Here is a 16,592-nt window from a genome sequence, read left to right as displayed (position 1 = left end):
AATAAAATCGATATTAATTGAATTTTAAAAAAATTGAAACTAGTGGCGCCATCTCTCCGGCGAACAGGGTGAAGTACACACTTTTGGAACTGTAGTTTGATTAGTTCCCATTTTCTGCCGCTAGATGGCAGCACGCAAAAATGGAACCCTTAGGATAACAAGGGTTAGCATAAGAATGATGAAAAATTGATAATAGTTTGGTGAAAACAATTCTAGTTCAAAATAAATTTATCATTTTCGTATCACGTTCTACTATATCAATAAAAGATAAATATTTCTTCTTTAAAATAATTAAAAGCACTGATGGGTGCAGAAAAATACATACAGTAATTATACATATTACTGTTTTTCCTTTTTGTAATAAAAATTGAAGTTAAAAGTAGGAAAGGGTTTTACCAAAAATTGCACAGATGTCGGTGTATGTATCTGCCTAACAAACTAAGTGTGGTTTTAACCCTCTGAAGGTCATTCAGGACGATGACCTTAGTGCCAAGATCAAGGTCATCGAAACTGAGTCCTTACATCTTGAATTTTTTTTGTCTAATATGTTTTTCTTAGCATATTTATTACAATTAGCTTTAGTACAATAAAGTCTGAATAAAATACAATATATTATATTATTAATGTAACTAGGATTTTTAATTTTTTAATTTTATTTTAATATTACTGTTTTAAGTAAAAATAATTTAGAATCGAATATTAATAAGGTCAAGGTATTGGATGCAATATTAAACATTAAATGTATTAAAATATATATATTTATAATCAATTAACAATAATAGAATTGATTTGAAGTTGGATATGTTGTAATACTTTGATTATATGAATGTAAATTTGATACATTACATTGTCACATATTTCATATAAAACCTAAATCACGTTGTCCAAACATAAAATACCCCATATTTTATAAAAATTTCACATTTAAAACTCAAATTCAAGCGTTTCAATTAAACATATCAATATTAAATTTTTATCACAATATTCCTTAAGAAATAATGAAACAACTTTCTTCATCAACAAAACGTATTACTATATGACAATACTGAATTAGATCTACACCTAGTACATTAAAATAAAAAAGGAACGAAAGAAAGAACATTTTAAACAGTACCTAAAAAATTAAACTACCATTAAAAACAATTTGAGAAACATATAATTTAACAATTCTGCGTTTAAACTTAAACATGTCCTTAAATACGCAAACTTAAAATATTAATATTTCTCTATATTTCATCAAAAATCGTCGCAAAATAAAATTGATAAAAAAGAACAAAAGATATTTCACTATTATTGCAAATACTGTGTTATAAGAATTTTACTGTTTTAGTCTATTGCAAGTATTATGTAAATCAAGTAACAGAAATTTATGATAAATCATTTTTTCAAATATATTTCTGCTGAGCTCTTCGTACGTTTCTTCTTCGTTTTGATCAATATCCTCCGTCTGTGTAGAAGTCGATATCCGTGAATTAGCAACAGCATCCGTTTGCGTTCCCACCGATTTGTACTCATATGATTTCCTTTCGGAAATAGTCGACTGATATATTGACGTGCCGTCTTTGTGTTTACATCTGCAACGATTGCGTCGAGCTCTCGGATCTCTTTCTCGCCTCCATTTTTTACACTGATGATTCTCTGTTAGTATAACTCCGCAATTATTGCAACGTTCTTGGTCCTCGGGAAAATCGGACGATGACTGAGCACTGTATTTAATCTCCGACATTTTTGGACTCTGAAATGACGAATAATTTTGTTAGATAAATTATTAGATAGATTATTAGATAAATAGATTGTTCGGTAAATTATACATAGTAATCAGATGATTTTCAGGTAGTTTCAGTAAAAATTGTTAGTAAATTGTTTATGCAATTAATTTTAAGGAATTTCAAGCTTCATCGGAGGCGCCATTTTGTTGTACTCTGACGTCATCAAAATGGAGGCAAATATTTAATGTGATTTCAAAATTATTACTTTATTTTTCTGCTATTATAAAAATATTTAATTTCTGCATATTTGAGGTAGTGTAATATAATATTCTTCTTTGTTTACTGCATATATTGCATATTATTCTGTCACAATTTCACTATTTTACTTTTGCACTAATTTACTACTCTTTATATTATTCTACTCTACTATTTATTCACACATTTATGAAGCAATCAAAGTATGAACAAAGATAATCAAACAAAATCAATCAATCAATCTTTTAAACAAAGAAAGATAATCTCATAATTTTACAAATAAGATTTCACACCTTATATCACAATATTTACTTCTAAAATTTCTCATTCAACTGAGTATATAAACAATGATGCTTCCGATGGTGTCAACGAAAAAGTTCAGCAACTCACCGTACTAAAGCAAAGTTTACTAACAGTTATGACCTTAGTCTACCAAATCCATTGTATGTATAATTGCAAATAAATACTCGATTAAAAGCATTGAATGACTTTACCTGTGACGTTCTCTGACCGAAACCACTGTATCATAACACTATTAGAATGCACCGAACACTGTGCACACGTGGTGTTTATTAAAACGGTCACGATATTCAAGAAGGAACGCAATTCGACTCGCTGTGTCAAACACCATCTATGATGCAGACTATGTACGATCAGGTACTAATAATTCTCGGTAGATAAATTAAAGGCAGTTGCGAGAACTATTGTTTGAGGTGTAGGGTTTTCTTGATAAAGTTCGATGAATCTGAAGATGAGTTAAAGAAACATTTATAGGTTAGGGGATGGTATAAGATGAAGGAACATTAGTCAGTATAAATTAGCAATGTTTTAGTGTTAATATAATATTGTCCACTAGTTGTCTACAGATATTAAATTTTCAAGTTGAAGAGATGTAAAATTTCTAAGTTTCTAAATTTATAAATTTTCAAATCTTCAATTTTCTAATTTTTCAAGCTTTTAAATTTTTCACATTCAAATTTCCAAGTTCTCAAATTAATTCCCAATTTCTTAGTTTTCAAACATTATTTTCACACATTAATAAGAAACTACTTTGCATAAGTTCGTCTTTCTCAAAAAAAAAAAGTAAAAAGTGCTTGAAACTTGCAAGTAGCCTCCTTAAAAAAAGGCAATATTAATCGTTTATTCCGGGAGCCGTTCATATTAAATATTGTTGCTCCTCAGGTTTTTTCAGGCTGAAAGAAGCCGCGTAAAACATGAGAAGCTTCCTTAAGAAACTTTATCCCAAGGATAGCTGCTACAATAGTTTCTCTCCACGCTTTCGAGTTGAATATACGCAAGGTTTCTTCGTTCCATATAATATCTTCTTCCACAAACGCGATTTTCAATCTCATTCTTTTCTCCTTTGCTGCGCGTTTGTATCTTCATTCGTTGATCTCTGTGTGATTTATTTGAATATCTGTATCTCCTTGTAGCACTCGGAAGAAGACGTAGGAGACCTCGTGTGTGCATAAATCGCGGATATTTCCTGATTTTCTTGGTGTGCATGATACGAGAATATAATAGAAATTCCATTTTTGTTGCTGTTCGCTTATTCTTTTATTATTTATTATTATTTTGTTACTGTTCATTTGGTGACTATTATTCACTATGTTTTTAGTGGAGAATTTAGTGATTTGAGAAATTTTTTTTGGGAGTTAGGGATTTAGGGATCTAGGGATTTATGGATTTGGGGATTTAGGAATTTGAGGATTTTGGGATTTGGGGATTTTGGGATTTGAGGATTTGGGGATTTGGGGATTTTTGGATTTGAGGATTTGGGAATTTGGGGATTTTGGGATTTTGGGATTTGAGGATTTGAGGATTTGGGGATTTGGGGATTTGGGGAATTTGGGATTTGGGGATTTGGGGATTTGGGGATTTGGGAATTTGGGGATTTGGAAATTTGGGGATTTGGGAATTTGGGAATTTGGGAATTGGGGATTTTGGAATTTTGGAATTTAGGGATTTAGGGATTTAGGGATTTAGGGATTTAGGGATTTAGGGATTTTGGAATTTGGGAATTTGGGAATTTGGGATTTGGGGATTTTGGAATTTTAGAATTTTGGGATTTTGGGATTCAGGAATTTAGGGATTTAGGGATTTTGGGATTTTGGAATTTTGGGATTTAGGAATTTAGGGATTTTGGAATTTTGGGATTTTGGAAGAAATAATAAAATTTGTTATAAAGCAAGTAAATAACAAATTAAATAAAATACATCTTCAGTTTATAAAAATTGACTTAACCTAACCTCTAGTTTAGTTTAATAATCTCTGCATTAATAAAAAATTAACAGCAGCTTTCGCGAGCTACATTAGAATTCCTTTAGGATTTCCCTTCGAGGCCAAAGAGATTCTGATGAAATTAGAATGTCAATGTCTCAGGATAATGGCATCGACATTTTGTCAGAATGCCAGTGACGGTTTCGAAGATACGCCATCTTTCAATCGCAGCCGTCTATCTTCGTTTCTCCAAGGCTTTATTTTCTTTTATAACTCGATACACTGGCAAATTACTGAAACTGAACATCGACCACGAATATTTTCGATCGCGTTAAATTTTGATTTAATACAATTTAAGACGAGGAAGATATTTCTCTGAAGAATTGTAGCTTTACGTGTTTATTGGTAATTTCGCTGGATCAATCTCGAGTACACTTTCAAAATAAGAGAGCTCAGGTGTTTTATGGCTCTCATTTACCGTTGTAAATTATTTTATTGTCTCCCGGCTTTAGAACTTCGTCCGGGGAAAATAAACTTAAATGTTCGAACAATTTGAATGGGAAATATTCTTAAAGGTGTAATAAAAGAAGGATAAAATGATGTATTCTTTTGGAGAAATGGAGGTGAACTAAATATGGAGAAATTGACATTAAAAGAATTTCTAAAAAAAATTGTAATCTTGATGTGAAACATAAAATGTGAAATATAAAATATGTAACTAAAAAATAAAATTGTCATGAAAATACAAAAATACAAAAACATCTTGTCATTTAGCAAAATGGAAATAATTTTTATTCATCAAATAAAAAGACTAGATAAGACATCTACACATTTTATAATTTATTTGTTAATTCCTCAACATGTACATTATCTTAATTTTTTAATTTATTTCTGGCTCGTCAAGAATTTTTTCTTTACTCATACTTTGCTGTTTACAGAAAACTTGTTTGTTTATCAAAAATTAATATTCTGTCCATCAAAAATTAATTTTATGTTTCGAGATAAAAATTATTGTACATAGAAGAATGTAACAAAATTTTATTTAAAATAAATAATAATATTGGACATCCATGGCTGTCGCAAGAATCGAAAGCTATAAAATCAATCAACGTCCGTTCAGTAACGCTTTCCTTGCCGATTAAAGCAATGACCCAAAAGGTATAAAAGCAACTTTCGTTCATGTCGTTCTGAAGGAAAACTTAATTATCTTTTCCCAAGGTACAATTTACGACTCGTTACGTTTATCGTGACTCGGTTAAAAGGACCCCCGGGCCCGATTGATGCTCGTCAATTGTTCTGAGTTGATAAACTGTAGCCCATAAGCCCTTTCTGATAAGGGAGAAATATCGGAGGGACGTCGTTGGTGCTCGCCGGTAATCGGTTTTTTAGTTAAATGGGAGAAAAATATTAAATACATAGAAAAGAGCAAGTGATAATTTTTTACAGGAAGCATTGATTAAAAATAAATAAGTTGTGTGGGATGTGTAGAATGTGAGTGATTATGGAGATGTTGATAATGTATGTTGATGTAATTATAATACATACGTTGATACAATACAATACATACATTGATACATACATTGGTACATACATTGATACGCTGATACATACATTGATACATTGATGCATTGATGCATTGATACATACATTGATATATTGATACGCTGATACATACATTGATACATTGATACATACATTGATACATTGATGCATTGATGCATTGATACATACATTGATATATTGATACGTTGATACATACATTGATGCATTGATACATACATTGATACATTGATACATACATTGATACATATATTAATACATTGATGCATTGATGCATTGATGCATTGATGCATTGATACATACACTGATATATTGATGCATTGATACATACACTGATATATTGATACGTTGATACATACATTGATGCATTGATACATTGATACATACATTGATACATTAATACATTGGTACATTGATACATTGATACATTGATACATTGATACATTGATGCATTGATGCATTGATGCATTGATACATTGATACATTGATACATTGATACATTGATGCATTGACTCATACAATACAATACATACATTGAAGTAATAATACAATACATTAAATTATGTATTGCATTATCATTATTGTTTAGTATTGTACTATTACTGTGTTGATATGATTGGTAATATAGTACCTTATGTATTGATATAATTGATAACATGATACAATTGATTATTGATATGATTGGTACACATTAAATTATATGTTAACGAGCTATGTAACCATTTTGACTTCATACTATTTTTATTTAATTTTCTGTTAGAAGAGTCTGTTTATCTGCAATGACTATAACAATATTGATAATATGTTAACTATCTAACCCTTCATTTTATAATTTACATTTTGTCATTGAATTTTTGACCTCCATTTTTAATTTCAAATTAAGCACACATTTAGTACAACCTTAATTTTGAACAGGTTCGTAACAATTTATAAAAATACTAGCTTATAATTTTCGCTAGGATAAATCAGTAAAATAAACGAGGAAAATTCTTCATAATATAAGAACATAATATCTACACAATACGAGAGTATTTCTTCACAATGTAAGAGTTTCTCCACAATTCCAATATCTAGTACATAATCAGATACTAAAAAACTGAGATGAGTTTTCCTCGTTTCTGGATCTTTTCCACGCGAATCGGCGTAACACCCTCATCCCTCTTTCAACCCCTCCCTATATTGCGAAGTTCCTTTCGGTTTGCCCTACGCAGGCCCACTCGCTTTCCTTCTATCAGCGCATCAGCGCCGAAAGGCGTTCAGTTCTCAGCGCGCCGCGATGTGAGCAACCTCCGTTCAAACTTTCCACATTTGTTCAAACGATCGATAAATTTATCGTTAAAAAGAAGTTAACGAAACCACCAACTACCGATCAATTTCCGTGTCGGTACAAATGATCGATTCTTCGCGATCGATCGATATGCATCGATTTGTATACACATAATGAAAAATAGACTTTTGATGGTGAATTATTGCATAAATAGTTGAGCAAATATAGCAAAGTTTCTTTGCTGAATAACTGTTGAGAACTTGCGACGTAATTTTGTTTAGGAAGCTTGATGACCTTCAAGTAGTCCTGACAGCTGTCGAGAAGACGTTCTTCTACGCGTTTCGACGGAGCTTTGATTTATTCACCAGTCACGTGTAAGTACGTCTTTTGAAATTTTTAAAATGTTTATTGTTAAAAATTATTCGAAACTTTAGCGAGTTCTATCATTCGGGGAAAGTGGAAAAACAGATCTAAATATTTTATTTGAAAAAAAAAAAGAAAATAGATGTATTATTTTGTTTGAAAAAAAAAAAAATTATGAAATGGCTACCAATGCTACAGAAATCCATCATAAAAATGTCGGAAATATTTATTTTTGTTCACACATAATTCCACGCTTTTGTATTATTAAAACGTTTGCAGCTGAAAAATTCATACGACGTTTAAGAATTAAGAGACGTTGAATTTATAATACATATTAGGATTAATTCCGAGAATAATTTATAATACATTTAAAGGTTAATCCAGAGATAAACTTACAACACGTTTCAGGGATAATCTAGAGATTAGTTTATAATACACTTCAGTGTTAATCCAGAGATTAACGTATAATACAATTAAGGGGTCCAGAGGTTAATTTATAACACTCGCAAACGAGTTATATTTGCAAAAGTATTAAGACACGATTCATTTAACTATTAAACTAGTATCATAGAATATAATATTTAATTACACATACTTTTCAATAGATTGTACATTTCCCCATTGCGAATTCTAAAATACTTTCGCACAGTTTGTAAACTGTGTGCATTTAAAGTTGTATGCCAAAATGATTTCCAGTGTATTTGACAAGCTTGAATTTCACCCAATTTACTGTACGTTTCGTTGCAATTAACATAACAAATAAAATTCAGTATTAATTCAATATTCATAATTCAATGTGAATTTGAACTATGCTTATTACTATATTTTAAAATTATACTATTCTGTTACATCATAAGAAAATCATAGCAAAAAAAAGATCAAATTTATTGAATTTTCAGACAAAAAGATTTTGGAACAATGAAATAATTGAAAGAGTTGAAGTAATTGTAACAATTGAAGCCATTGAAATAATTGAAATATTTGAAATAGTTGAAATAATTGAAGTAATTGAAACAATTGAAATAACTGAAATAATTGAAGTAATTGAAATAATTGGAGTAATTGAAATAATTGTAGTAATTGAAATAATTGAAATAATTGAAATAATTGAAATAATCGAAACCGTTAAAATAATTGAAATAATTGAAGTAATTGAAGTAATTGAAGTAATTGAAATAATTGACATAATCGAAATAACTAAAACAATTTGAAATAAATTGACATTAGTGAAATAATCGAATAAACTAAAACAATTTAAAATAAATTGACATTAGTGAAATAATCGAAACAGTTGAAATAATTGAAATAATTGAAGTAATTGAAATAACTGAAATAATTGAAATATCTGAAATAATTGAAGTAATTGAAATAATTGAAATAATTGACACAATCGAAATAACTAAACCAATTTGAAATAAACTGACATTACTGAAATAATCAAAACAGTTAAAATAATTGAAACAAATGAAGTGGGAATATTTGAGAATGTCTTTCAACCATATTAAATGAATGTAACACTATCCAAAGTGAATGATCATGATTAAATCATGGCTTCACTCTGCACCTAAAATCCGTGCACCAGTTTGTCACTTCGTTCGATCATTCCGTTGAAATGGTAATGCACGTAGTGTTAATACAATGTAGAATGTTGACGAAGAGGAAGATTGCATTACCGATTGCGATGATATTCTGATAGCGAACCACGTCCGGGGAAAATTTTCACGGGAATCAATACCGCTTATCGAACGTACTATGTAAACAACCGTAATCGCAAACTAGAGCTTTGGGAAGGACAAGTTCACCTATTACACACGAAAATGTTTGGTGTCATTACCAATTGCTTTCACAAACATTCTTGACCTTTACCGAAGGTTTTCGACCACTTCAATTTATTCCGTGAGGTATTGAGGATAATTGATTGCTTTGCTTCAGACGGTGTTTGAATATGGCGCCATTAGCGCTTGATGCCGTAATTCTGCGATTCGAATTTTGTGTTGGAAATAAGATGATGGGATTGTTATTGGTATTTTGTTATGTGATGGTTTGTTATATGCAATGTTTGCTTATTTAATAAAATTTTGGTATTTATTTAACGGTTTGTAATAGAAAAACGATATATGTGAATTTATATCTACATATACAATAGGAAATTTAAAAATTTGGAAATTTGGAAACTTGAAAATTTGGAAATGTGGAAATTTGGAAACTTGAAAACTTGGAAATGTGGAAATTTGGAAACTTGAAAATTTGGAAATGTGGAAATTCGGAAACTTGGAAATTTGGAAATGTGGAAATTTGGAAACTTGAAAATTTGGAAATGTGGAAATTTGGAAACTTGAAAATTTGGAAATGTGGAAATTCGGAAACTTGGAAATTCGGAAATGTGGAAATTCGGAAACTTGAAAATTTGGAAATGTGGAAATTCGGAAACTTGAAAATTTGGAAATGTGGAAATTCGGAAACTTGAAAACTTGGAAATGTAGAAATTGGGAAACTTGAAAATTTGGAAATATGGAAATTGGGAAACTTGAAAATTTGGAAATGTGGAAATTTGGAAACTTGAAAATTTGAGAATGTGGAAATTTGGAAACCTGAAAATTTGTAAATATGGAAATTTGAAAACTCGAAAATTTGTAAATATGGAAATTGGGAAACTCGAAAATCTGGAATATTAATATATTCACATCTACATTCATCATTCTCTAATATTTCATGATTAATAGTGTAATACAATAATAAATGCGTCCAAAGAGAATTCACGATAAAGGCTCACGTGTGATTAATTACAGTTGTATTCATTAATGAACGTATTTTGCAGTCAAAAGATTAAAACATCGAATTTTGCCCATTTTATAGACCATGGTTCCATTGTGATGGAATACATAGCTCGATTATAATTTAAATTAAAATTATAATTTACATAATTGATGATTTGCAATTATATCGATTTCCCTTTTGAAGAGGAAAATTATGTAAAATATTTCGCCTGTTGCGACTGTCTCGGTGCTCATCAGCGACCGGGGCTGTGAATTTAATTGACTAAATTACGATGCAAGAAAATAACAATGATTTTTAATATCTTTCGTTAATAATACAGAGTAACATACTGCGCAGTTGCATTTTTTATTTTAACGAATATTTTTAATTTGTTCAGAATGATTAGTTTAATTAATTCGATGTAATATTAGATTATTTGATATCGCAGATTTATTGGTATTAATTAATTCATGATGCTTCATTATTAATAATTAATTCTTGTAAATAGAGACTTTGATCCCCTGCACTATTTTAACTCGTGACGCAATCATGACGCACTCAGGACACACTTGTGACGCATTCATGACGCAATCATGACGCACTCGTGACGCACTCGTGACGCATTCATGACGCAATCATGACGCACTCAGGACGCATTCATGACGCAATCACGACGCACTCAGGACGCATTCATGACGCATTGACGACGCACTCGTGACGCATTCATGACGCACTAACGACGCACTCGAGACGCACTCCTTCAGATGTGATCAATTTTACTCAAGTTTTTAATACGCTTTAATTTGGTATTAAATTGCAATTATAATTTGCATAGTCAACAATTGCATATTACCATATTGACATAGCATTTCAACTTCCTTATTTTATTGCGTTTAATTTTACACAACACTAATATTTTTAAATCAACTTCATGACACATGTGAAGTAATAAAATGTGGGTCGACCGATGAACAATTCTGCACAATTGCAGTCATGCTACTGGACAAGTGAAAAATATTTAAATAATATTATTGCGTTCTGTAAAACAAGATGAATGAATAAAAAAAAAATGTTATTCGATATCAAAATATAAATTGGGTAAAAATATAAATATTTGCTTACAGTATGAAATTTGATCAATTTTTTATTATTTTATTATTTATGTCTAAACACGATATTGTTTTCTTTATTTTTCTTGCAATTTTTAGTATAATTTATAATAATTCATTTAAGAAATTTTAAGAATATTTTTCCGACATTTTTCCTGAGTTAAGAACCATGAGATATCTTATGGCGGCTGTCATAAGGGTACAGCAATTTTAGATAAAAATCAAATACAAAAGCGTATTCATATATCATAAAAGGAAGATCACTCTTGTTGACGATGGTTTAAGAATTCTAAACTTTTTCGCTCTTATCTCTTCGCTTTGTCAAAATAAAATATTTTTAAAAGTGTACGTTATGCTGATTTTAAACTCCTTCACTCCAACTCTTCTCCTTTTGTGCTTTTTTAAATAAAAATAAACTTTGAGTTCACTGAAATAAAACTAAACAAAGTTAGTATACTATAACAACAAAGAAACGAATGCTAACATCCATTTCTAAATTCCGAAAACTTATTTAAAAATAACCGAATAAAACATCTAAAATCCCAAGACCCGCGACCACTTCCCAAATTGAATTTTAAACCCCGACGAAATTTAATTTCGACGTTTAAACGAATTAAAACTTCGCGGAGTTAAAGGAAACCAAAACGTGCCAATTAATGTTTCCGTGCCTCGTTATGGAATATTTTCAACTCAATACCAATTAAAGTGCCTTTAAAATAAATGTAAATATCTCGTTGAATTTTATAATTGCTTTAGTAAACCTTGCTGCGAAATATTTGTTACGAAGTGTAGTAATTAAAAATTTCACCAATTCTCGGACTGTTAGTTTTTATATTCTCGTTTTCGAAATGATAAAGGAAACGGTTCTGTTGAACGAAAACTTTAATACGATTAGTTTGCAGACTGCTTTTATGGACGTTCCTTTATGGATCGAAACTTTATTTCATCAATTCGTTCGAGGCACTTCAGAGTCTCCTATGCACATTAACATAAAATCGCTTTTAATGGCGATGCTATCTATTCTACTATTTTTCATAGAATTCTCCTTACAATACAATTTTTCGAACAAAAGGTTTACTGTTGTATAGAAATAAGAATAAATTAAAGAAATATTTCATATTTTATTCGCAAACTATTTTTATTAATTGCACGAATTTTCACTTATATGAAACACTGAGGAGATATTTCACCCCTCGTGGTTATTTTTATCTAAAAACCGATATAAGTTGCTATATGTACGTTAAACAACAAACATTTTGTCTACGTTGTACGACGAGAAAAGATACAGCTCTTCGTTTATGATGCTGCAAATATTCAGCACAAAATTTCTATATTTTTTCAAAGATACAAATTATAACATGAATTACACGCTTCCACATTTCCAAATTTCCAAATTTTCAAGTTTCCCAATTTCCACATTTCCAAATTATCAAGTTTTCCAATTTCCACATTTCCAAATTTTCAAGTTTCCCAATTTCCACGTTTCCAAATTTTCAAGTTTTCCAATTTCCACGTTTCCAAATTTTCAAGTTTCCGAATTTCCACATTTCCAAATTTTCAAGTTTCCTAATTTTCACATTTCCAAATTTTCAAGTTTCCCAATTTCCACATTTCCAAATTTTCAAGTTTCCCAATTTCCACATTTCCAAATTTTCAAGTTTCCCAATTTCCACATTTCCAAATTTTCAAGTTTTCCACATTTCCAAATTTTCAAGTTTCCCAATTTCCACATTTCCAAATTTTCAAGTTTTCCAATTTCCATATTTTCAACTTTTCAAGTTCCCCAATTTCCATATTTTCAACTTTTCAAGTTTCCCAATTTCCACATTTCCAACTTTTCAAGTTTTCCAATTTCCACGTTTCCAAATTTTCAAGTTTCCGAATTTCCATATTTCCAAATTTTCAAGTTTCCAAATTTCCACATTTCCAAATTTTCAAGTTTCCCAATTTCCACGTTTTCAAATTTTCAAGTTTCCCAATTTCCACGTTTCCAAATTTTCAAGTTTTCCAATTTCCACGTTTCCAAATTTTCAAGTTTCCGAATTTCCACATTTCCAAATTTTCAAGTTTCCTAATTTTCACATTTCCAAATTTTCAAGTTTCCCAATTTCCACATTTCCAAATTTTCAAGTTTCCCAATTTCCACATTTCCAAATTTTCAAGTTTCCCAATTTCCACATTTCCAAATTTTCAAGTTTTCCAATTTCCACATTTCCAAATTTTCAAGTTTCCCAATTTCCACATTTCCAAATTTTCAAGTTTTCCAATTTCCATATTTTCAACTTTTCAAGTTCCCCAATTTCCATATTTTCAACTTTTCAAGTTTCCCAATTTCCACATTTCCAACTTTTCAAGTTTCCCAATTTCCACACTTCCAAATTTTCAAGTTCCCAAATTTCCACATTTCCAAATTTTTAAATTTCCTACATATGTAGATATAAATTCATATATATCGTTTTTCTACTACAAACCGTTAAATAAATACCAAAATTTTATTAAATAAGCAAACGTTGCATATAATTGAGAAATAAAATCATGCTTCGTTTAAAAGATAAAACAGCTTTAATTTAAATTTGTCTTTTATTCGATTTAAATCGCGCCGATGAAAGCTTCGGAATTTAATTTGCTAAGTGGTATTCTCCCGCGCAAAAAATGTTCCGTCCAGAAATGATGAAATTACAATTGTTCCCGTACAAGGTGTCGCCTCGTTGAAAATTTCCCATCTGCGGGAATTTATCATTAATTCGTTTAAATAATTTTGGGGAACGCAATTTTAAACAACGCCGAAAGAATTGTAGTACGGTTCGTTAGACCAAATAGTATCGAGCGAGCGGAGGTGGAAAAATATGTAAATTTCTGTTATAGATAGACAGTGAATATTTTTATTTGAGTTTTCTGCCTTCGTGGTTCGAATACGTCTCTCAAAATCATCGAACTATCGTTTCCCTCTTATTTCTACGATATATGTTTTATCTCCTACGTCAGAGCAAAGGAATATTTAATCAAATATTTCTGCCTCTCACTTTTTGAAATATTCTGAGTCATTTCTGTTCTTTTTACAAGTAAAAAGTTTCTTATCGTTATCTTTTCTTATCGTTTCTAAGCATGAAAGAATAGTGGAAATTAAGAAAATAAAGATAGGTAATTATTACTAATATTTTGTACATAAAAGTAAATTTGCTACAAGAACGTAATTATTTTGTGACACTCCTATGAACAATATTCAGCTGCAAAATTGAAAAACGTATCGGTTTCTGTAAAATGCCGGAGGTTTATTACGCAATCAGTTTTCCCGTCCACTCTGACAACCAGATTTTACCTTACCCATGAACGAGCAATGATTTTCTCGATTGACACGCGTCACAGACAGCGCGAATTCGCGTTATTAGAGAACAGTGAGCACTGTAAGCGACATAAAAAAGAATTGTTACCTTCTATTTTATTTTTTCCCTTTTTTATTTCAAGTTTTAATGAATCATCCTCGTTGACACTTTCACGCGTAAATGCTCGCGTAAAAACTCATGCACAACTATGAATTCTTTTTCGATCGATCGAACAAAATGGCTGCGGTGCTGCAATACCGTCGGTTCGCTCGATTTGTTGCTGCCAAGTACAATTGATTTAATTAAACGATTACCCACAGGGAAACGGTGTTCACCCATCGATCACACTTAATGAATGCTCGCTGTATTTCGGGTTGTAATGGTTGTTTTCCAAATTTTGGTTTAATTTGGTTTGCAAGTCAATTTTGGTTTGGTTTAAATTTTAGGTTTGGTTACATTTTAATTTTAGATTAGTTCGAGTTTCAAATTTAATTCAGATTAAATTTTAGGTTAAATTTTAATTCTAATTTGGGTTGAATTTTTATTTTAACTTAGGTGAAATTTTTGTTTTAATTTGGCTTAAATTTCAACTTAAGTTTAGGTTAAATTTTAATTTTAGAGTAGTTTGAGTTTCAGTTTTAATTCAGATTAAATTTCAACTTGAAGTCAAATTTTAATATAGGTTAAATTTTAATTTTAGTTTAGGTTAAATTTTTATTTAGGTTTAATTTTTAGTTAAGTTTAAATTTTAATTTTTGCTTTGGTTAAATTGACCTAAAATTTCAATTATACATTGGTTCAAATTTTCGACCCAGTCACTCATTTTAAATTACGCGACCTTTCATACTTCCCCCGATCAACCCTTAAAATAACCTCTACATTTCAAAAGGTAAATGAGCACTCGGCTTTCAAAAAGCGTCCTAATATTACATTTAAGGCGAATTGATGAAACGTAAAAGCTTGTAGTTTCTTGCGGAAGAAAACTGAACCTCGAACAGAGTAAAAAGAAGGAAAAAGTATCCTTCACCAGAAAAAGGGAAGACGATTCTTCAAAAGAAGAGTGGAGAAAAAATGAGGGCAACGATGTCGGTAAATGTATTTTCTGTGGCAGTTCATTCTTTGAATTCACGGAAGGATACGTTAAATATTGTAAATGTCAAGATTAGAAAAAAAGAATAGCGAAGACATAGTTCATGTGTGTGATACGTGTAAATTGTATTTTATCTTACAACATTACATGGGATGAGAAGAAATATTATTTGTAAAATTACTTTTCAGTAATTTTTATTTATAGTAAAGTAAATGAGACGTCATTAATTTTTTTTCGTTATTAAATGATAAGAGAGAAATAATAATTGTTCATCGATACCTAACATTATTAACTAGTATTAATTTATTAGTAACTAGGTCTGTTATTAGTAATAATAATAGAATTATTAATAATGATAAGAATGATAGTTTCACTTTTTCGCAGCGTTGTATGTGTTTTAATATTATTTCAAGTATATCGTTTCTGGAAAGCAAGTTCAGTAGATCCTAGAATTTCTGAAATAGTAATAGTCCGTAGTGGTTGTAACGCCTACGTTAATTACTGCGTTAATTTACGTTTCTAGCGACTGAGCTCAACTCGCGCAGGTGTCATTTAGTGAGTACACTCGGGTGCAGGTTTCATCTAGATAAATACACACACATGCAAACACATATACTATTTCTGAAATTTTCATATCTTCAAACTCCTAAGTTTTTAAATTTACAAATTTATATATTTTCAAATTTCCAAGTTTACAAACTTCTGAATTTTCAAGCTTTTAAATTGTCAAGTTTGCATATTTAACAATTTTTTGTATTAGTAATTTTCAAAATTTTTATATTAGTAATTTTAATTTCCAAAGTTCCGAAATTTTTCAAAGTCACATTCTAATTCTCTAAGTCTCTTTTCTGGATTTTTCTATAATATTAAAATTATATTATGTTCTTCTAAAATTTATTACAAATGTCTTCATTCGCAATTCTTCATTTATTCTCATAT

At 30.2% G+C, this 16,592-nt stretch overlaps 1 protein-coding gene and 1 long non-coding RNA gene across 8 annotated transcripts in view; one reads left to right on the top strand and one right to left on the bottom strand.

Annotated features, from left to right (window-relative positions):
- Positions 1-16,592, top strand: part of Sytbeta (Synaptotagmin beta) — a 159,317-nt gene that overhangs the window by 51,532 nt on the left and 91,193 nt on the right. For 2 of the 7 annotated variants that reach the window (XM_012282789.2, XM_076537974.1), the window contains exon 1: positions 6,962-7,385. The exons of 1 other annotated variant lie outside the window; for it this stretch is intronic. The gene's annotated coding sequence lies outside the window, so the exon portion shown is untranslated. Of the gene's footprint in view, positions 1-6,961; positions 7,390-16,592 lie in introns of those variants that run through there. 4 more of the 7 variants (XM_012282786.2, XM_076537973.1, XM_012282785.2 and 1 more) reach the window with 4 other exon arrangements.
- LOC105662175 (uncharacterized) lies at positions 741-2,750 on the bottom strand. Its single transcript, XR_013040058.1, has 2 exons — positions 2,459-2,750; positions 741-1,735 (listed from the first exon to the last, which is right to left on the bottom strand). It is a non-coding gene; the product is annotated as an uncharacterized LOC105662175 (long non-coding RNA).

The sequence above is a fragment of the Megachile rotundata genome, chromosome 12, assembly GCF_050947335.1.
Source record: "Megachile rotundata isolate GNS110a chromosome 12, iyMegRotu1, whole genome shotgun sequence".
NCBI lineage: Eukaryota > Metazoa > Arthropoda > Insecta > Hymenoptera > Megachilidae > Megachile > Megachile rotundata.
This window is presented reverse-complemented; position numbering and strand designations above follow the sequence as displayed.